Source organism: Lampris incognitus, unplaced genomic scaffold, assembly GCF_029633865.1.
Source record: "Lampris incognitus isolate fLamInc1 unplaced genomic scaffold, fLamInc1.hap2 scaffold_93, whole genome shotgun sequence".
Lineage (NCBI taxonomy): Eukaryota > Metazoa > Chordata > Actinopteri > Lampriformes > Lampridae > Lampris > Lampris incognitus.
This window is the reverse complement of record NW_026611586.1, coordinates 331,922-354,934: the sequence shown is the minus strand read 5'-3', so window position 1 is coordinate 354,934 and position 23,013 is coordinate 331,922.

The window sequence follows — 23,013 nt, the reverse complement described above, 5'->3', positions numbered from 1 at the left end:
CAGAAACACTATAAATACATATTGTACTTGTCTGAAAACGCACAGAACCTTGAAATAGAAGGTTTCTCACCAAAAAACACATTGGTGAAACCCCTATCTTAAGGCTCTGAGTGTTTGCACACATGTACAAACAGGCATGTTTAAACTATAACGTTTTTAGTGAAATCATGTTTCTCTCGAGGAGAAAACGCGTTTAAAGCCATAAAAAGATCTCACTGTGTTTTGGCATTGACCAAGCTACCAACAACCTAAAAAATGATCAGAACTGGAGAAATTACATATTGACATTGGGTGAAATCATGTAACTCTTAAGGACGTGTTGCAGACTTGTTGAATAGATTCATATTTCTTGTTTTGTTTGTTTTTGATGAAATTGTGCTTTTCTCGTCGAGAAAAGGCGTTTAACGCGATAAAAAGGTTTAGTGCGTTATGAATACGGGCTAGCTTACCAAAAGTACAAATGTGAACTAAATAAGGCCGGGAGTCGTTTTTATTGCTTAAAACACGATTTCTCGACCAGAATATGCTTTTTCAAAAAAGCCATTTTCCCATGGCGAGAGACTCGTTTTCTGTGAGAAAATGCATTAAAAGGAGGGATTTCATCAGAAACACTATAAATACATATTGTACTTGTCTGAAAACGCACAGAACCTTGAAATAGAAGGTTTCTCACCAAAAAACACATTGGTAAAACCCCTATCTTAAGGCTCTGAGTGTTTGCACACATGTACAACAGGCATGGTTAAACTATAACGTTTTTAGTGAAATCATGTTTCTCTCGAGGAGAAAACGCGTTTAAAGCCATAAAAAGATCTCACTGTGTTTTGGCATTGACCAAGCTACCAACAACCTAAAAAATGATCAGAACTGGAGAAATTACACATTGACATTGGGTGAAATCATGTAACTCTTAAGGACGTGTTGCAGACTTGTTGAATACATTCATTTTTCTTGTTTTGTTTGTTTTTGATGAATTTGTGCTTTTCTCGTCGAGAAAAGGCGTTTAACGCGATAAAAAGGTTTAGTGCGTTATGAATACGGGCTAGCTTACCAAAAGTACAAATGTGAACTAAATAAGGCCGGGAGTCGTTTTTATTGCTTAAAACACGATTTCTCGACCAGAATATGCTTTTTCAAAAAAGCCATGTTCCCATGGCGAGAGACTCGTTTTCTGTGAGAAAATGCATTAAAAGGAGGGATTTCATCAGAAACACTATAAATACATATTGTACTTGTCTGAAAACGCACAGAACCTTGAAATAGAAGGTTTCTCACCAAAAAACACATTGGTGAAACCCCTATCTTAAGGCTCTGAGTGTTTGCACACATGTACAAACAGGCATGTTTAAACTATAACGTTTTTAGTGAAATCATGTTTCTCTCGAGGAGAAAACGCGTTTAAAGCCATAAAAAGATCTCACTGTGTTTTGGCATTGACCAAGCTACCAACAACCTAAAAAATGATCAGAACTGGAGAAATTACATATTGACATTGGGTGAAATCATGTAACTCTTAAGGACGTGTTGCAGACTTGTTGAATAGATTCATTTTTCTTGTTTTGTTTGTTTTTGATGAAATTGCTTTTCTCGTCGAGAAAAGGCGTTTAACGCGATAAAAAGGTTTAGTGCGTTATGAATACGGGCTAGCTTACCAAAAGTACAAATGTGAACTAAATAAGGCCGGGAGTCGTTTTTATTGCTTAAAACACGATTTCTCGACCAGAATATGCTTTTTCAAAAAAGCCATGTTGCCAAGGCGAGAGACTCGTTTTCTGTGAGAAAATGCATTAAAAGGAGGGATTTCATGAGAAACACTATAAATACATATTGTACTTGTCTGAAAACGCACAGAACCTTGAAATAGAAGGTTTCTCACCAAAAAACACATTGGTGAAACCCCTATCTTAAGGCTCTGAGTGTTTGCACACATGTACAAACAGGCATGTTTAAACTATAACGTTTTTAGTGAAATCATGTTTCTCTCGAGGAGAAAACGCGTTTAAAGCCATAAAAAGATCTCACTGTGTTTTGGCATTGACCAAGCTACCAACAACCTAAAAAATGATCAGAACTGGAGAAATTACATATTGACATTGGGTGAAATCATGTAACTCTTAAGGACGTGTTGCAGACTTGTTGAATAGATTCATATTTCTTGTTTTGTTTGTTTTTGATGAAATTGTGCTTTTCTCGTCGAGAAAAGGCGTTTAACGCGATAAAAAGGTTTAGTGCGTTATGAATACGGGCTAGCTTACCAAAAGTACAAATGTGAACTAAATAAGGCCGGGAGTCGTTTTTATTGCTTAAAACACGATTTCTCGACCAGAATATGCTTTTTCAAAAAAGCCATGTTCCCATGGCGAGAGACTCGTTTTCTGTGAGAAAATGCATTAAAAGGAGGGATTTCATGAGAAACACTATAAATACATATTGTACTTGTCTGAAAACGCACAGAACCTTGAAATAGAAGGTTTCTCACCAAAAAACACATTGGTAAAACCCCTATCTTAAGGCTCTGAGTATTTGCACACATGTACAACAGGCATGTTTAAACTATAACGTTTTTAGTGAAATCATGTTTCTCTCGAGGAGAAAACGCGTTTAAAGCCATAAAAAGATCTCACTGTGTTTTGGCATTGACCAAGCTACCAACCACCTAAAAAATGATCAGAACTGGAGAAATTACACATTGACATTGGGTGAAATCATGTAACTCTTAAGGACGTGTTGCAGACTTGTTGAATACATTCATTTTTCTTGTTTTGTTTGTTTTTGATGAAATTGTGCTTTTCTCGTCGAGAAAAGGCGTTTAACGCGATAAAAAGGTTTAGTGCGTTATGAATACGGGCTAGCTTATCAAAAGTACAAATGTGAACTAAATAAGGCCGGGAGTCGTTTTTATTGCTTAAAACACGATTTCTCGACCAGAATATGCTTTTTCAAAAAAGCCATGTTCCCATGGCGAGAGACTCGTTTTCTGTGAGAAAATGCATTAAAAGGAGGGATTTCATGAGAAACACTATAAATACATATTGTACTTGTCTGAAAACGCACAGAACCTTGAAATAGAAGGTTTCTCACCAAAAAACACATTGGTGAAACCCCTATCTTAAGGCTCTGAGTGTTTGCACACATGTACAAACAGGCATGTTTAAACTATAACGTTTTTAGTGAAATCATGTTTCTCTCGAGGAGAAAACGCGTTTAAAGCCATAAAAAGATCTCACTGTGTTTTGGCATTGACCAAGCTACCAACAAACCTAAAAAATGATCAGAACTGGAGAAATTACACATTGACATTGGGTGAAATCATGTAACTCTTAAGGACGTGTTGCAGACTTGTTGAATAGATTCATTTTTCTTGTTTTGTTTGTTTTTGATGAAATTGTGCTTTTCTCGTCGAGAAAAGGCGTTTAACGCGATAAAAAGGTTTAGTGCGTTATGAATACGGGCTAGCTTACCAAAAGTACAAATGTGAACTAAATAAGGCCGGGAGTCGTTTTTATTGCTTAAAACACGATTTCTCGACCAGAATATGCTTTTTCAAAAAAGCCATTTTCCCATGGCGAGAGACTCGTTTTCTGTGAGAAAATGCATTAAAAGGAGGGATTTCATCAGAAACACTATAAATACATATTGTACTTGTCTGAAAACGCACAGAACCTTGAAATAGAAGGTTTCTCACCAAAAAACACATTGGTAAAACCCCTATCTTAAGGCTCTGAGTGTTTGCACACATGTACAACAGGCATGGTTAAACTATAACGTTTTTAGTGAAATCATGTTTCTCTCGAGGAGAAAACGCGTTTAAAGCCATAAAAAGATCTCACTGTGTTTTGGCATTGACCAAGCTACCAACAACCTAAAAAATGATCAGAACTGGAGAAATTACACATTGACATTGGGTGAAATCATGTAACTCTTAAGGACGTGTTGCAGACTTGTTGAATACATTCATTTTTCTTGTTTTGTTTGTTTTTGATGAAATTGTGCTTTTCTCGTCGAGAAAAGGCGTTTAACGCGATAAAAAGGTTTAGTGCGTTATGAATACGGGCTAGCTTACCAAAAGTACAAATGTGAACTAAATAAGGCCGGGAGTCGTTTTTATTGCTTAAAACACGATTTCTCGACCAGAATATGCTTTTTCAAAAAAGCCATGTTCCCATGGCGAGAGACTCGTTTTCTGTGAGAAAATGCATTAAAAGGAGGGATTTCATCAGAAACACTATAAATACATATTGTACTTGTCTGAAAACGCACAGAACCTTGAAATAGAAGGTTTCTCACCAAAAAACACATTGGTGAAACCCCTATCTTAAGGCTCTGAGTGTTTGCACACATGTACAAACAGGCACGTTTAAACTATAACGTTTTTAGTGAAATCATGTTTTTCTCGAGGAGAAAACGCGTTTAAAGCCATAAAAAGATCTCACTGTGTTTTGGCATTGACCAAGCTACCAACAACCTAAAAAATGATCAGAACTGGAGAAATTACATATTGACATTGGGTGAAATCATGTAACTCTTAAGGACGTGTTGCAGACTTGTTGAATAGATTCATATTTCTTGTTTTGTTTGTTTTTGATGAAATTGTGCTTTTCTCGTCGAGAAAAGGCGTTTAACGCGATAAAAAGGTTTAGTGCGTTATGAATACGGGCTAGCTTACCAAAAGTACAAATGTGAACTAAATAAGGCCGGGAGTCGTTTTTATTGCTTAAAACACGATTTCTCGACCAGAATATGCTTTTTCAAAAAAGCCATGTTCCCATGGCGAGAGACTTGTTTTCTGTGAGAAAATGCATTAAAAGGAGGGATTTCATGAGAAACACTATAAATACATATTGTACTTGTCTGAAAACGCACAGAACCTTGAAATAGAAGGTTTCTCACCAAAAAACACATTGGTGAAACCCCTATCTTAAGGCTCTGAGTGTTTGCACACATGTACAAACAGGCATGTTTAAACTATAACGTTTTTAGTGAAATCATGTTTCTCTCGAGGAGAAAACGCGTTTAAAGCCATAAAAAGATCTCACTGTGTTTTGGCATTGACCAAGCTACCAACAACCTAAAAAATGATCAGAACTGGAGAAATTACATATTGACATTGGGTGAAATCATGTAACTCTTAAGGACGTGTTGCAGACTTGTTGAATAGATTCATATTTCTTGTTTTGTTTGTTTTTGATGAAATTGTGCTTTTCTCGTCGAGAAAAGGCGTTTAACGCGATAAAAAGGTTTAGTGCGTTATGAATACGGGCTAGCTTACCAAAAGTACAAATGTGAACTAAATAAGGCCGGGAGTCGTTTTTATTGCTTAAAACACGATTTCTCGACCAGAATATGCTTTTTCAAAAAAGCCATGTTCCCATGGCGAGAGACTTGTTTTCTGTGAGAAAATGCATTAAAAGGAGGGATTTAATGAGAAACACTATAAATACATATTGTACTTGTCTGAAAACGCACAGAACCTTGAAATAGAAGGTTTCTCACCAAAAAACACATTGGTGAAACCCCTATCTTAAGGCTCTGAGTGTTTGCACACATGTACAAACAGGCATGTTTAAACTATAACGTTTTTAGTGAAATCATGTTTCTCTCGAGGAGAAAACGCGTTTAAAGCCATAAAAAGATCTCACTGTGTTTTGGCATTGACCAAGCTACCAACAACCTAAAAAATGATCAGAACTGGAGAAATTACATATTGACATTGGGTGAAATCATGTAACTCTTAAGGACGTGTTGCAGACTTGTTGAATAGATTCATTTTTCTTGTTTTGTTTGTTTTTGATGAAATTGCTTTTCTCGTCGAGAAAAGGCGTTTAACGCGATAAAAAGGTTTAGTGCGTTATGAATACGGGCTAGCTTACCAAAAGTACAAATGTGAACTAAATAAGGCCGGGAGTCGTTTTTATTGCTTAAAACACGATTTCTCGACCAGAATATGCTTTTTCAAAAAAGCCATGTTCCCAAGGCGAGAGACTCGTTTTCTGTGAGAAAATGCATTAAAAGGAGGGATTTCATGAGAAACACTATAAATACATATTGTACTTGTCTGAAAACGCACAGAACCTTGAAATAGAAGGTTTCTCACCAAAAAACACATTGGTGAAACCCCTATCTTAAGGCTCTGAGTGTTTGCACACATGTACAAACAGGCATGTTTAAACTATAACGTTTTTAGTGAAATCATGTTTCTCTCGAGGAGAAAACGCGTTTAAAGCCATAAAAAGATCTCACTGTGTTTTGGCATTGACCAAGCTACCAACAACCTAAAAAATGATCAGAACTGGAGAAATTACATATTGACATTGGGTGAAATCATGTAACTCTTAAGGACGTGTTGCAGACTTGTTGAATAGATTCATTTTTCTTGTTTTGTTTGTTTTTGATGAAATTGCTTTTCTCGTCGAGAAAAGGCGTTTAACGCGATAAAAAGGTTTAGTGCGTTATGAATACGGGCTAGCTTACCAAAAGTACAAATGTGAACTAAATAAGGCCGGGAGTCGTTTTTATTGCTTAAAACACGATTTCTCGACCAGAATATGCTTTTTCAAAAAAGCCATGTTGCCAAGGCGAGAGACTCGTTTTCTGTGAGAAAATGCATTAAAAGGAGGGATTTCATGAGAAACACTATAAATACATATTGTACTTGTCTGAAAACGCACAGAACCTTGAAATAGAAGGTTTCTCACCAAAAAACACATTGGTGAAACCCCTATCTTAAGGCTCTGAGTGTTTGCACACATGTACAAACAGGCATGTTTAAACTATAACGTTTTTAGTGAAATCATGTTTCTCTCGAGGAGAAAACGCGTTTAAAGCCATAAAAAGATCTCACTGTGTTTTGGCATTGACCAAGCTACCAACAACCTAAAAAATGATCAGAACTGGAGAAATTACATATTGACATTGGGTGAAATCATGTAACTCTTAAGGACGTGTTGCAGACTTGTTGAATAGATTCATATTTCTTGTTTTGTTTGTTTTTGATGAAATTGTGCTTTTCTCGTCGAGAAAAGGCGTTTAACGCGATAAAAAGGTTTAGTGCGTTATGAATACGGGCTAGCTTACCAAAAGTACAAATGTGAACTAAATAAGGCCGGGAGTCGTTTTTATTGCTTAAAACACGATTTCTCGACCAGAATATGCTTTTTCAAAAAAGCCATGTTCCCATGGCGAGAGACTCGTTTTCTGTGAGAAAATGCATTAAAAGGAGGGATTTCATGAGAAACACTATAAATACATATTGTACTTGTCTGAAAACGCACATAACCTTGAAATAGAAGGTTTCTCACCAAAAAACACATTGGTAAAACCCCTATCTTAAGGCTCTGAGTATTTGCACACATGTACAACAGGCATGTTTAAACTATAACGTTTTTAGTGAAATCATGTTTCTCTCGAGGAGAAAACGCGTTTAAAGCCATAAAAAGATCTCACTGTGTTTTGGCATTGACCAAGCTACCAACCACCTAAAAAATGATCAGAACTGGAGAAATTACACATTGACATTGGGTGAAATCATGTAACTCTTAAGGACGTGTTGCAGACTTGTTGAATACATTCATTTTTCTTGTTTTGTTTGTTTTTGATGAAATTGTGCTTTTCTCGTCGAGAAAAGGCGTTTAACGCGATAAAAAGGTTTAGTGCGTTATGAATACGGGCTAGCTTATCAAAAGTACAAATGTGAACTAAATAAGGCCGGGAGTCGTTTTTATTGCTTAAAACACGATTTCTCGACCAGAATATGCTTTTTCAAAAAAGCCATGTTCCCATGGCGAGAGACTCGTTTTCTGTGAGAAAATGCATTAAAAGGAGGGATTTCATGAGAAACACTATAAATACATATTGTACTTGTCTGAAAACGCACAGAACCTTGAAATAGAAGGTTTCTCACCAAAAAACACATTGGTGAAACCCCTATCTTAAGGCTCTGAGTGTTTGCACACATGTACAAACAGGCATGTTTAAACTATAACGTTTTTAGTGAAATCATGTTTCTCTCGAGGAGAAAACGCGTTTAAAGCCATAAAAAGATCTCACTGTGTTTTGGCATTGACCAAGCTACCAACAAACCTAAAAAATGATCAGAACTGGAGAAATTACACATTGACATTGGGTGAAATCATGTAACTCTTAAGGACGTGTTGCAGACTTGTTGAATAGATTCATTTTTCTTGTTTTGTTTGTTTTTGATGAAATTGTGCTTTTCTCGTCGAGAAAAGGCGTTTAACGCGATAAAAAGGTTTAGTGCGTTATGAATACGGGCTAGCTTACCAAAAGTACAAATGTGAACTAAATAAGGCCGGGAGTCGTTTTTATTGCTTAAAACACGATTTCTCGACCAGAATATGCTTTTTCAAAAAAGCCATTTTCCCATGGCGAGAGACTCGTTTTCTGTGAGAAAATGCATTAAAAGGAGGGATTTCATCAGAAACACTATAAATACATATTGTACTTGTCTGAAAACGCACAGAACCTTGAAATAGAAGGTTTCTCACCAAAAAAACACATTGGTAAAACCCCTATCTTAAGGCTCTGAGTGTTTGCACACATGTACAACAGGCATGGTTAAACTATAACGTTTTTAGTGAAATCATGTTTCTCTCGAGGAGAAAACGCGTTTAAAGCCATAAAAAGATCTCACTGTGTTTTGGCATTGACCAAGCTACCAACAACCTAAAAAATGATCAGAACTGGAGAAATTACACATTGACATTGGGTGAAATCATGTAACTCTTAAGGACGTGTTGCAGACTTGTTGAATACATTCATTTTTCTTGTTTTGTTTGTTTTTGATGAAATTGTGCTTTTCTCGTCGAGAAAAGGCGTTTAACGCGATAAAAAGGTTTAGTGCGTTATGAATACGGGCTAGCTTACCAAAAGTACAAATGTGAACTAAATAAGGCCGGGAGTCGTTTTTATTGCTTAAAACACGATTTCTCGACCAGAATATGCTTTTTCAAAAAAGCCATTTTCCCATGGCGAGAGACTCGTTTTCTGTGAGAAAATGCATTAAAAGGAGGGATTTCATGAGAAACACTATAAATACATATTGTACTTGTCTGAAAACGCACAGAACCTTGAAATAGAAGGTTTCTCACCAAAAAACACATTGGTAAAACCCCTATCTTAAGGCTCTGAGTGTTTGCACACATGTACAACAGGCATGGTTAAACTATAACGTTTTTAGTGAAATCATGTTTCTCTCGAGGAGAAAACGCGTTTAAAGCCATAAAAAGATCTCACTGTGTTTTGGCATTGACCAAGCTACCAACCACCTAAAAAATGATCAGAACTGGAGAAATTACACATTGACATTGGGTGAAATCATGTAACTCTTAAGGACGTGTTGCAGACTTGTTGAATAGATTCATTTTTCTTGTTTTGTTTGTTTTTGATGAAATTGTGCTTTTCTCGTCGAGAAAAGGCGTTTAACGCGATAAAAAGGTTTAGTGCGTTATGAATACGGGCTAGCTTACCAAAAGTACAAATGTGAACTAAATAAGGCCGGGAGTCGTTTTTATTGCTTAAAACACGATTTCTCGACCAGAATATGCTTTTTCAAAAAAGCCATGTTCCCATGGCGAGAGACTCGTTTTCTGTGAGAAAATGCATTAAAAGGAGGGATTTCATGAGAAACACTATAAATACATATTGTACTTGTCTGAAAACGCACAAAACCTTGAAATAGAAGGTTTCTCACCAAAAAACACATTGGTGAAACCCCTATCTTAAGGCTCTGAGTGTTTGCACACATGTACAAACAGGCATGTTTAAACTATAACGTTTTTAGTGAAATCATGTTTCTCTCGAGGAGAAAACGCGTTTAAAGCCATAAAAAGATCTCACTGTGTTTTGGCATTGACCAAGCTACCAACAACCTAAAAAATGATCAGAACTGGAGAAATTACACATTGACATTGGGTGAAATCATGTAACTCTTAAGGACGTGTTGCAGACTTGTTGAATACATTCATTTTTCTTGTTTTGTTTGTTTTTGATGAAATTGTGCTTTTCTCGTCGAGAAAAGGCGTTTAACGCGATAAAAAGGTTTAGTGCGTTATGAATACGGGCTAGCTTACCAAAAGTACAAATGTGAACTAAATAAGGCCGGGAGTCGTTTTTATTGCTTAAAACACGATTTCTCGACCAGAATATGCTTTTTCAAAAAAGCCATTTTCCCATGGCGAGAGACTCGTTTTCTGTGAGAAAATGCATTAAAAGGAGGGATTTCATGAGAAACACTATAAATACATATTGTACTTGTCTGAAAACGCACAGAACCTTGAAATAGAAGGTTTCTCACCAAAAAACACATTGGTAAAACCCCTATCTTAAGGCTCTGAGTGTTTGCACACATGTACAACAGGCATGGTTAAACTATAACGTTTTTAGTGAAATCATGTTTCTCTCGAGGAGAAAACGCGTTTAAAGCCATAAAAAGATCTCACTGTGTTTTGGCATTGACCAAGCTACCAACCACCTAAAAAATGATCAGAACTGGAGAAATTACACATTGACATTGGGTGAAATCATGTAACTCTTAAGGACGTGTTGCAGACTTGTTGAATAGATTCATTTTTCTTGTTTTGTTTGTTTTTGATGAAATTGTGCTTTTCTCGTCGAGAAAAGGCGTTTAACGCGATAAAAAGGTTTAGTGCGTTATGAATACGGGCTAGCTTACCAAAAGTACAAATGTGAACTAAATAAGGCCGGGAGTCGTTTTTATTGCTTAAAACACGATTTCTCGACCAGAATATGCTTTTTCAAAAAAGCCATGTTCCCATGGCGAGAGACTCGTTTTCTGTGAGAAAATGCATTAAAAGGAGGGATTTCATGAGAAACACTATAAATACATATTGTACTTGTCTGAAAACGCACAAAACCTTGAAATAGAAGGTTTCTCACCAAAAAACACATTGGTGAAACCCCTATCTTAAGGCTCTGAGTGTTTGCACACATGTACAAACAGGCATGTTTAAACTATAACGTTTTTAGTGAAATCATGTTTCTCTCGAGGAGAAAACGCGTTTAAAGCCATAAAAAGATCTCACTGTGTTTTGGCATTGACCAAGCTACCAACAAACCTAAAAAATGATCAGAACTGGAGAAATTACACATTGACATTGGGTGAAATCATGTAACTCTTAAGGACGTGTTGCAGACTTGTTGAATAGATTCATTTTTCTTGTTTTGTTTGTTTTTGATGAAATTGTGCTTTTCTCGTCGAGAAAAGGCGTTTAACGCGATAAAAAGGTTTAGTGCGTTATGAATACGGGCTAGCTTACCAAAAGTACAAATGTGAACTAAATAAGGCCGGGAGTCGTTTTTATTGCTTAAAACACGATTTCTCGACCAGAATATGCTTTTTCAAAAAAGCCATTTTCCCATGGCGAGAGACTCGTTTTCTGTGAGAAAATGCATTAAAAGGAGGGATTTCATCAGAAACACTATAAATACATATTGTACTTGTCTGAAAACGCACAGAACCTTGAAATAGAGGGTTTCTCACCAAAAAACACATTGGTAAAACCCCTATCTTAAGGCTCTGAGTGTTTGCACACATGTACAACAGGCATGGTTAAACTATAACGTTTTTAGTGAAATCATGTTTCTCTCGAGGAGAAAACGCGTTTAAAGCCATAAAAAGATCTCACTGTGTTTTGGCATTGACCAAGCTACCAACAACCTAAAAAATGATCAGAACTGGAGAAATTACACATTGACATTGGGTGAAATCATGTAACTCTTAAGGACGTGTTGCAGACTTGTTGAATACATTCATTTTTCTTGTTTTGTTTGTTTTTGATGAATTTGTGCTTTTCTCGTCGAGAAAAGGCGTTTAACGCGATAAAAAGGTTTAGTGCGTTATGAATACGGGCTAGCTTACCAAAAGTACAAATGTGAACTAAATAAGGCCGGGAGTCGTTTTTATTGCTTAAAACACGATTTCTCGACCAGAATATGCTTTTTCAAAAAAGCCATTTTCCCATGGCGAGAGACTCGTTTTCTGTGAGAAAATGCATTAAAAGGAGGGATTTCATGAGAAACACTATAAATACATATTGTACTTGTCTGAAAACGCACAGAACCTTGAAATAGAAGGTTTCTCACCAAAAAACACATTGGTAAAACCCCTATCTTAAGGCTCTGAGTGTTTGCACACATGTACAACAGGCATGGTTAAACTATAACGTTTTTAGTGAAATCATGTTTCTCTCGAGGAGAAAACGCGTTTAAAGCCATAAAAAGATCTCACTGTGTTTTGGCATTGACCAAGCTACCAACCACCTAAAAAATGATCAGAACTGGAGAAATTACACATTGACATTGGGTGAAATCATGTAACTCTTAAGGACGTGTTGCAGACTTGTTGAATAGATTCATTTTTCTTGTTTTGTTTGTTTTTGATGAAATTGTGCTTTTCTCGTCGAGAAAAGGCGTTTAACGCGATAAAAAGGTTTAGTGCGTTATGAATACGGGCTAGCTTACCAAAAGTACAAATGTGAACTAAATAAGGCCGGGAGTCGTTTTTATTGCTTAAAACACGATTTCTCGACCAGAATATGCTTTTTCAAAAAAGCCATGTTCCCATGGCGAGAGACTTGTTTTCTGTGAGAAAATGCATTAAAAGGAGGGATTTCATCAGAAACACTATAAATACATATTGTACTTGTCTGAAAACGCACAGAACCTTGAAATAGAAGGTTTCTCACCAAAAAACACATTGGTGAAACCCCTATCTTAAGGCTCTGAGTGTTTGCACACATGTACAAACAGGCATGTTTAAACTATAACGTTTTTAGTGAAATCATGTTTCTCTCGAGGAGAAAACGCGTTTAAAGCCATAAAAAGATCTCACTGTGTTTTGGCATTGACCAAGCTACCAACAACCTAAAAAATGATCAGAACTGGAGAAATTACATATTGACATTGGGTGAAATCATGTAACTCTTAAGGACGTGTTGCAGACTTGTTGAATAGATTCATATTTCTTGTTTTGTTTGTTTTTGATGAAATTGTGCTTTTCTCGTCGAGAAAAGGCGTTTAACGCGATAAAAAGGTTTAGTGCGTTATGAATACGGGCTAGCTTACCAAAAGTACAAATGTGAACTAAATAAGGCCGGGAGTCGTTTTTATTGCTTAAAACACGATTTCTCGACCAGAATATGCTTTTTCAAAAAAGCCATGTTCCCATGGCGAGAGACTTGTTTTCTGTGAGAAAATGCATTAAAAGGAGGGATTTCATGAGAAACACTATAAATACATATTGTACTTGTCTGAAAACGCACAGAACCTTGAAATAGAAGGTTTCTCACCAAAAAACACATTGGTGAAACCCCTATCTTAAGGCTCTGAGTGTTTGCACACATGTACAAACAGGCATGTTTAAACTATAACGTTTTTAGTGAAATCATGTTTCTCTCGAGGAGAAAACGCGTTTAAAGCCATAAAAAGATCTCACTGTGTTTTGGCATTGACCAAGCTACCAACAACCTAAAAAATGATCAGAACTGGAGAAATTACATATTGACATTGGGTGAAATCATGTAACTCTTAAGGACGTGTTGCAGACTTGTTGAATAGATTCATATTTCTTGTTTTGTTTGTTTTTGATGAAATTGTGCTTTTCTCGTCGAGAAAAGGCGTTTAACGCGATAAAAAGGTTTAGTGCGTTATGAATACGGGCTAGCTTACCAAAAGTACAAATGTGAACTAAATAAGGCCGGGAGTCGTTTTTATTGCTTAAAACACGATTTCTCGACCAGAATATGCTTTTTCAAAAAAGCCATGTTCCCATGGCGAGAGACTTGTTTTCTGTGAGAAAATGCATTAAAAGGAGGGATTTCATCAGAAACACTATAAATACATATTGTACTTGTCTGAAAACGCACAGAACCTTGAAATAGAAGGTTTCTCACCAAAAAACACATTGGTGAAACCCCTATCTTAAGGCTCTGAGTGTTTGCACACATGTACAAACAGGCATGTTTAAACTATAACGTTTTTAGTGAAATCATGTTTCTCTCGAGGAGAAAACGCGTTTAAAGCCATAAAAAGATCTCACTGTGTTTTGGCATTGACCAAGCTACCAACAACCTAAAAAATGATCAGAACTGGAGAAATTACATATTGACATTGGGTGAAATCATGTAACTCTTAAGGACGTGTTGCAGACTTGTTGAATAGATTCATATTTCTTGTTTTGTTTGTTTTTGATGAAATTGTGCTTTTCTCGTCGAGAAAAGGCGTTTAACGCGATAAAAAGGTTTAGTGCGTTATGAATACGGGCTAGCTTACCAAAAGTACAAATGTGAACTAAATAAGGCCGGGAGTCGTTTTTATTGCTTAAAACACGATTTCTCGACCAGAATATGCTTTTTCAAAAAAGCCATGTTCCCATGGCGAGAGACTTGTTTTCTGTGAGAAAATGCATTAAAAGGAGGGATTTCATGAGAAACACTATAAATACATATTGTACTTGTCTGAAAACGCACAGAACCTTGAAATAGAAGGTTTCTCACCAAAAAACACATTGGTGAAACCCCTATCTTAAGGCTCTGAGTGTTTGCACACATGTACAAACAGGCATGTTTAAACTATAACGTTTTTAGTGAAATCATGTTTCTCTCGAGGAGAAAACGCGTTTAAAGCCATAAAAAGATCTCACTGTGTTTTGGCATTGACCAAGCTACCAACAACCTAAAAAATGATCAGAACTGGAGAAATTACATATTGACATTGGGTGAAATCATGTAACTCTTAAGGACGTGTTGCAGACTTGTTGAATAGATTCATTTTTCTTGTTTTGTTTGTTTTTGATGAAATTGCTTTTCTCGTCGAGAAAAGGCGTTTAACGCGATAAAAAGGTTTAGTGCGTTATGAATACGGGCTAGCTTACCAAAAGTACAAATGTGAACTAAATAAGGCCGGGAGTCGTTTTTATTGCTTAAAACACGATTTCTCGACCAGAATATGCTTTTTCAAAAAAGCCATGTTCCCAAGGCGAGAGACTCGTTTTCTGTGAGAAAATGCATTAAAAGGAGGGATTTCATGAGAAACACTATAAATACATATTGTACTTGTCTGAAAACGCACAGAACCTTGAAATAGAAGGTTTCTCACCAAAAAACACATTGGTGAAACCCCTATCTTAAGGCTCTGAGTGTTTGCACACATGTACAAACAGGCATGTTTAAACTATAACGTTTTTAGTGAAATCATGTTTCTCTCGAGGAGAAAACGCGTTTAAAGCCATAAAAAGATCTCACTGTGTTTTGGCATTGACCAAGCTACCAACAACCTAAAAAATGATCAGAACTGGAGAAATTACATATTGACATTGGGTGAAATCATGTAACTCTTAAGGACGTGTTGCAGACTTGTTGAATAGATTCATTTTTCTTGTTTTGTTTGTTTTTGATGAAATTGCTTTTCTCGTCGAGAAAAGGCGTTTAACGCGATAAAAAGGTTTAGTGCGTTATGAATACGGGCTAGCTTACCAAAAGTACAAATGTGAACTAAATAAGGCCGGGAGTCGTTTTTATTGCTTAAAACACGATTTCTCGACCAGAATATGCTTTTTCAAAAAAGCCATGTTGCCAAGGCGAGAGACTCGTTTTCTGTGAGAAAATGCATTAAAAGGAGGGATTTCATGAGAAACACTATAAATACATATTGTACTTGTCTGAAAACGCACAGAACCTTGAAATAGAAGGTTTCTCACCAAAAAACACATTGGTGAAACCCCTATCTTAAGGCTCTGAGTGTTTGCACACATGTACAAACAGGCATGTTTAAACTATAACGTTTTTAGTGAAATCATGTTTCTCTCGAGGAGAAAACGCGTTTAAAGCCATAAAAAGATCTCACTGTGTTTTGGCATTGACCAAGCTACCAACAACCTAAAAAATGATCAGAACTGGAGAAATTACATATTGACATTGGGTGAAATCATGTAACTCTTAAGGACGTGTTGCAGACTTGTTGAATAGATTCATATTTCTTGTTTTGTTTGTTTTTGATGAAATTGTGCTTTTCTCGTCGAGAAAAGGCGTTTAACGCGATAAAAAGGTTTAGTGCGTTATGAATACGGGCTAGCTTACCAAAAGTACAAATGTGAACTAAATAAGGCCGGGAGTCGTTTTTATTGCTTAAAACACGATTTCTCGACCAGAATATGCTTTTTCAAAAAAGCCATGTTCCCATGGCGAGAGACTCGTTTTCTGTGAGAAAATGCATTAAAAGGAGGGATTTCATGAGAAACACTATAAATACATATTGTACTTGTCTGAAAACGCACAGAACCTTGAAATAGAAGGTTTCTCACCAAAAAACACATTGGTAAAACCCCTATCTTAAGGCTCTGAGTATTTGCACACATGTACAACAGGCATGTTTAAACTATAACGTTTTTAGTGAAATCATGTTTCTCTCGAGGAGAAAACGCGTTTAAAGCCATAAAAAGATCTCACTGTGTTTTGGCATTGACCAAGCTACCAACCACCTAAAAAATGATCAGAACTGGAGAAATTACACATTGACATTGGGTGAAATCATGTAACTCTTAAGGACGTGTTGCAGACTTGTTGAATACATTCATTTTTCTTGTTTTGTTTGTTTTTGATGAAATTGTGCTTTTCTCGTCGAGAAAAGGCGTTTAACGCGATAAAAAGGTTTAGTGCGTTATGAATACGGGCTAGCTTATCAAAAGTACAAATGTGAACTAAATAAGGCCGGGAGTCGTTTTTATTGCTTAAAACACGATTTCTCGACCAGAATATGCTTTTTCAAAAAAGCCATGTTCCCATGGCGAGAGACTCGTTTTCTGTGAGAAAATGCATTAAAAGGAGGGATTTCATGAGAAACACTATAAATACATATTGTACTTGTCTGAAAACGCACAGAACCTTGAAATAGAAGGTTTCTCACCAAAAAACACATTGGTGAAACCCCTATCTTAAGGCTCTGAGTGTTTGCACACATGTACAAACAGGCATGTTTAAACTATAACGTTTTTAGTGAAATCATGTTTCTCTCGAGGAGAAAACGCGTTTAAAGCCATAAAAAGATCTCACTGTGTTTTGGCATTGACCAAGCTACCAACAAACCTAAAAAATGATCAGAACTGGAGAAATTACACATTGACATTGGGTGAAATCATGTAACTCTTAAGGACGTGTTGCAGACTTGTTGAATAGATTCATTTTTCTTGTTTTGTTTGTTTTTGATGAAATTGTGCTTTTCTCGTCGAGAAAAGGCGTTTAACGCGATAAAAAGGTTTAGTGCGTTATGAATACGGGCTAGCTTACCAAAAGTACAAATGTGAACTAAATAAGGCCGGGAGTCGTTTTTATTGCTTAAAACACGATTTCTCGACCAGAATATGCTTTTTCAAAAAAGCCATTTTCCCATGGCGAGAGACTCGTTTTCTGTGAGAAAATGCATTAAAAGGAGGGATTTCATCAGAAACACTATAAATACATATTGTACTTGTCTGAAAACGCACAGAACCTTGAAATAGAAGGTTTCTCACCAAAAAACACATTGGTAAAACCCCTATCTTAAGGCTCTGAGTGTTTGCACACATGTACAACAGGCATGGTTAAACTATAACGTTTTTAGTGAAATCATGTTTCTCTCGAGGAGAAAACGCGTTTAAAGCCATAAAAAGATCTCACTGTGTTTTGGCATTGACCAAGCTACCAACAACCTAAAAAATGATCAGAACTGGAGAAATTACACATTGACATTGGGTGAAATCATGGAACTCTTAAGGACGTGTTGCAGACTTGTTGAATACATTCATTTTTCTTGTTTTGTTTGTTTTTGATGAAATTGTGCTTTTCTCGTCGAGAAAAGGCGTTTAACGCGATAAAAAGGTTTAGTGCGTTATGAATACGGGCTAGCTTACCAAAAGTACAAATGTGAACTAAATAAGGCCGGGAGTCGTTTTTATTGCTTAAAACACGATTTCTCGACCAGAATATGCTTTTTCAAAAAAGCCATTTTCCCATGGCGAGAGACTCGTTTTCTGTGAGAAAATGCATTAAAAGGAGGGATTTCATGAGAAACACTATAAATACATATTGTACTTGTCTGAAAACGCACAGAACCTTGAAATAGAAGGTTTCTCACCAAAAAACACATTGGTAAAACCCCTATCTTAAGGCTCTGAGTGTTTGCACACATGTACAACAGGCATGGTTAAACTATAACGTTTTTAGTGAAATCATGTTTCTCTCGAGGAGAAAACGCGTTTAAAGCCATAAAAAGATCTCACTGTGTTTTGGCATTGACCAAGCTACCAACCACCTAAAAAATGATCAGAACTGGAGAAATTACACATTGACATTGGGTGAAATCATGTAACTCTTAAGGACGTGTTGCAGACTTGTTGAATAGATTCATTTTTCTTGTTTTGTTTGTTTTTGATGAAATGGTGCTTTTCTCGTCGAGAAAAGGCGTTTAACGCGATAAAAAGGTTTAGTGCGTTATGAATACGGGCTAGCTTACCAAAAGTACAAATGTGAACTAAATAAGGCCGGGAGTCGTTTTTATTGCTTAAAACACGATTTCTCGACCAGAATATGCTTTTTCAAAAAAGCCATGTTCCCATGGCGAGAGACTCGTTTTCTGTGAGAAAATGCATTAAAAGGAGGGATTTCATGAGAAACACTATAAATACATATTGTACTTGTCTGAAAACGCACAAAACCTTGAAATAGAAGGTTTCTCACCAAAAAACACATTGGTGAAACCCCTATCTTAAGGCTCTGAGTGTTTGCACACATGTACAAACAGGCATGTTTAAACTATAACGTTTTTAGTGAAATCATGTTTCTCTCGAGGAGAAAACGCGTTTAAAGCCATAAAAAGATCTCACTGTGTTTTGGCATTGACCAAGCTACCAACAAACCTAAAAAATGATCAGAACTGGAGAAATTACACATTGACATTGGGTGAAATCATGTAACTCTTAAGGACGTGTTGCAGACTTGTTGAATAGATTCATTTTTCTTGTTTTGTTTGTTTTTGATGAAATTGTGCTTTTCTCGTCGAGAAAAGGCGTTTAACGCGATAAAAAGGTTTAGTGCGTTATGAATACGGGCTAGCTTACCAAAAGTACAAATGTGAACTAAATAAGGCCGGGAGTCGTTGTTATTGCTTAAAACACGATTTCTCGACCAGAATATGCTTTTTCAAAAAAGCCATTTTCCCATGGCGAGAGACTCGTTTTCTGTGAGAAAATGCATTAAAAGGAGGGATTTCATCAGAAACACTATAAATACATATTGTACTTGTCTGAAAACGCACAGAACCTTGAAATAGAAGGTTTCTCACCAAAAAACACATTGGTAAAACCCCTATCTTAAGGCTCTGAGTGTTTGCACACATGTACAACAGGCATGGTTAAACTATAACGTTTTTAGTGAAATCATGTTTCTCTCGAGGAGAAAACGCGTTTAAAGCCATAAAAAGATCTCACTGTGTTTTGGCATTGACCAAGCTACCAACAACCTAAAAAATGATCAGAACTGGAGAAATTACACATTGACATTGGGTGAAATCATGTAACTCTTAAGGACGTGTTGCAGACTTGTTGAATACATTCATTTTTCTTGTTTTGTTTGTTTTTGATGAATTTGTGCTTTTCTCGTCGAGAAAAGGCGTTTAACGCGATAAAAAGGTTTAGTGCGTTATGAATACGGGCTAGCTTACCAAAAGTACAAATGTGAACTAAATAAGGCCGGGAGTCGTTTTTATTGCTTAAAACACGATTTCTCGACCAGAATATGCTTTTTCAAAAAAGCCATTTTCCCATGGCGAGAGACTCGTTTTCTGTGAGAAAATGCATTAAAAGGAGGGATTTCATGAGAAACACTATAAATACATATTGTACTTGTCTGAAAACGCACAGAACCTTGAAATAGAAGGTTTCTCACCAAAAAACACATTGGTAAAACCCCTATCTTAAGGCTCTGAGTGTTTGCACACATGTACAACAGGCATGGTTAAACTATAACGTTTTTAGTGAAATCATGTTTCTCTCGAGGAGAAAACGCGTTTAAAGCCATAAAAAGATCTCACTGTGTTTTGGCATTGACCAAGCTACCAACCACCTAAAAAATGATCAGAACTGGAGAAATTACACATTGACATTGGGTGAAATCATGTAACTCTTAAGGACGTGTTGCAGACTTGTTGAATAGATTCATTTTTCTTGTTTTGTTTGTTTTTGATGAAATTGTGCTTTTCTCGTCGAGAAAAGGCGTTTAACGCGATAAAAAGGTTTAGTGCGTTATGAATACGGGCTAGCTTACCAAAAGTACAAATGTGAACTAAATAAGGCCGGGAGTCGTTTTTATTGCTTAAAACACGATTTCTCGACCAGAATATGCTTTTTCAAAAAAGCCATGTTCCCATGGCGAGAGACTCGTTTTCTGTGAGAAAATGCATTAAAAGGAGGGATTTCATCAGAAACACTATAAATACATATTGTACTTGTCTGAAAACGCACAGAACCTTGAAATAGAAGGTTTCTCACCAAAAAACACATTGGTGAAACCCCTATCTTAAGGCTCTGAGTGTTTGCACACATGTACAAACAGGCATGTTTAAACTATAACGTTTTTAGTGAAATCATGTTTTTCTCGAGGAGAAAACGCGTTTAAAGCCATAAAAAGATCTCACTGTGTTTTGGCATTGACCAAGCTACCAACAACCTAAAAAATGATCAGAACTGGAGAAATTACATATTGACATTGGGTGAAATCATGTAACTCTTAAGGACGTGTTGCAGACTTGTTGAATAGATTCATATTTCTTGTTTTGTTTGTTTTTGATGAAATTGTGCTTTTCTCGTCGAGAAAAGGCGTTTAACGCGATAAAAAGGTTTAGTGCGTTATGAATACGGGCTAGCTTACCAAAAGTACAAATGTGAACTAAATAAGGCCGGGAGTCGTTTTTATTGCTTAAAACACGATTTCTCGACCAGAATATGCTTTTTCAAAAAAGCCATGTTCCCATGGCGAGAGACTTGTTTTCTGTGAGAAAATGCATTAAAAGGAGGGATTTCATCAGAAACACTATAAATACATATTGTACTTGTCTGAAAACGCACAGAACCTTGAAATAGAAGGTTTCTCACCAAAAAACACATTGGTGAAACCCCTATCTTAAGGCTCTGAGTGTTTGCACACATGTACAAACAGGCATGTTTAAACTATAACGTTTTTAGTGAAATCATGTTTCTCTCGAGGAGAAAACGCGTTTAAAGCCATAAAAAGATCTCACTGTGTTTTGGCATTGACCAAGCTACCAACAACCTAAAAAATGATCAGAACTGGAGAAATTACATATTGACATTGGGTGAAATCATGTAACTCTTAAGGACGTGTTGCAGACTTGTTGAATAGATTCATATTTCTTGTTTTGTTTGTTTTTGATGAAATTGTGCTTTTCTCGTCGAGAAAAGGCGTTTAACGCGATAAAAAGGTTTAGTGCGTTATGAATACGGGCTAGCTTACCAAAAGTACAAATGTGAACTAAATAAGGCCGGGAGTCGTTTTTATTGCTTAAAACACGATTTCTCGACCAGAATATGCTTTTTCAAAAAAGCCATGTTCCCATGGCGAGAGACTTGTTTTCTGTGAGAAAATGCATTAAAAGGAGGGATTTCATGAGAAACACTATAAATACATATTGTACTTGTCTGAAAACGCACAGAACCTTGAAATAGAAGGTTTCTCACCAAAAAACACATTGGTGAAACCCCTATCTTAAGGCTCTGAGTGTTTGCACACATGTACAAACAGGCATGTTTAAACTATAACGTTTTTAGTGAAATCATGTTTCTCTCGAGGAGAAAACGCGTTTAAAGCCATAAAAAGATCTCACTGTGTTTTGGCATTGACCAAGCTACCAACAACCTAAAAAATGATCAGAACTGGAGAAATTACATATTGACATTGGGTGAAATCATGTAACTCTTAAGGACGTGTTGCAGACTTGTTGAATAGATTCATTTTTCTTGTTTTGTTTGTTTTTGATTAAATTGCTTTTCTCGTCGAGAAAAGGCGTTTAACGCGATAAAAAGGTTTAGTGCGTTATGAATACGGGCTAGCTTACCAAAAGTACAAATGTGAACTAAATAAGGCCGGGAGTCGTTTTTATTGCTTAAAACACGATTTCTCGACCAGAATATGCTTTTTCAAAAAAGCCATGTTCCCAAGGCGAGAGACTCGTTTTCTGTGAGAAAATGCATTAAAAGGAGGGATTTCATGAGAAACACTATAAATACATATTGTACTTGTCTGAAAACGCACAGAACCTTGAAATAGAAGGTATCTCACCAAAAAACACATTGGTGAAACCCCTATCTTAAGGCTCTGAGTGTTTGCACACATGTACAAACAGGCATGTTTAAACTATAACGTTTTTAGTGAAATCATGTTTCTCTCGAGGAGAAAACGCGTTTAAAGCCATAAAAAGATCTCACTGTGTTTTGGCATTGACCAAGCTACCAACAACCTAAAAAATGATCAGAACTGGAGAAATTACATATTGACATTGGGTGAAATCATGTAACTCTTAAGGACGTGTTGCAGACTTGTTGAATAGATTCATTTTTCTTGTTTTGTTTGTTTTTGATGAAATTGCTTTTCTCGTCGAGAAAAGGCGTTTAACGCGATAAAAAGGTTTAGTGCGTTATGAATACGGGCTAGCTTACCAAAAGTACAAATGTGAACTAAATAAGGCCGGGAGTCGTTTTTATTGCTTAAAACACGATTTCTCGACCAGAATATGCTTTTTCAAAAAAGCCATGTTGCCAAGGCGAGAGACTCGTTTTCTGTGAGAAAATGCATTAAAAGGAGGGATTTCATGAGAAACACTATAAATACATATTGTACTTGTCTGAAAACGCACAGAACCTTGAAATAGAAGGTTTCTCACCAAAAAACACATTGGTGAAACCCCTATCTTAAGGCTCTGAGTGTTTGCACA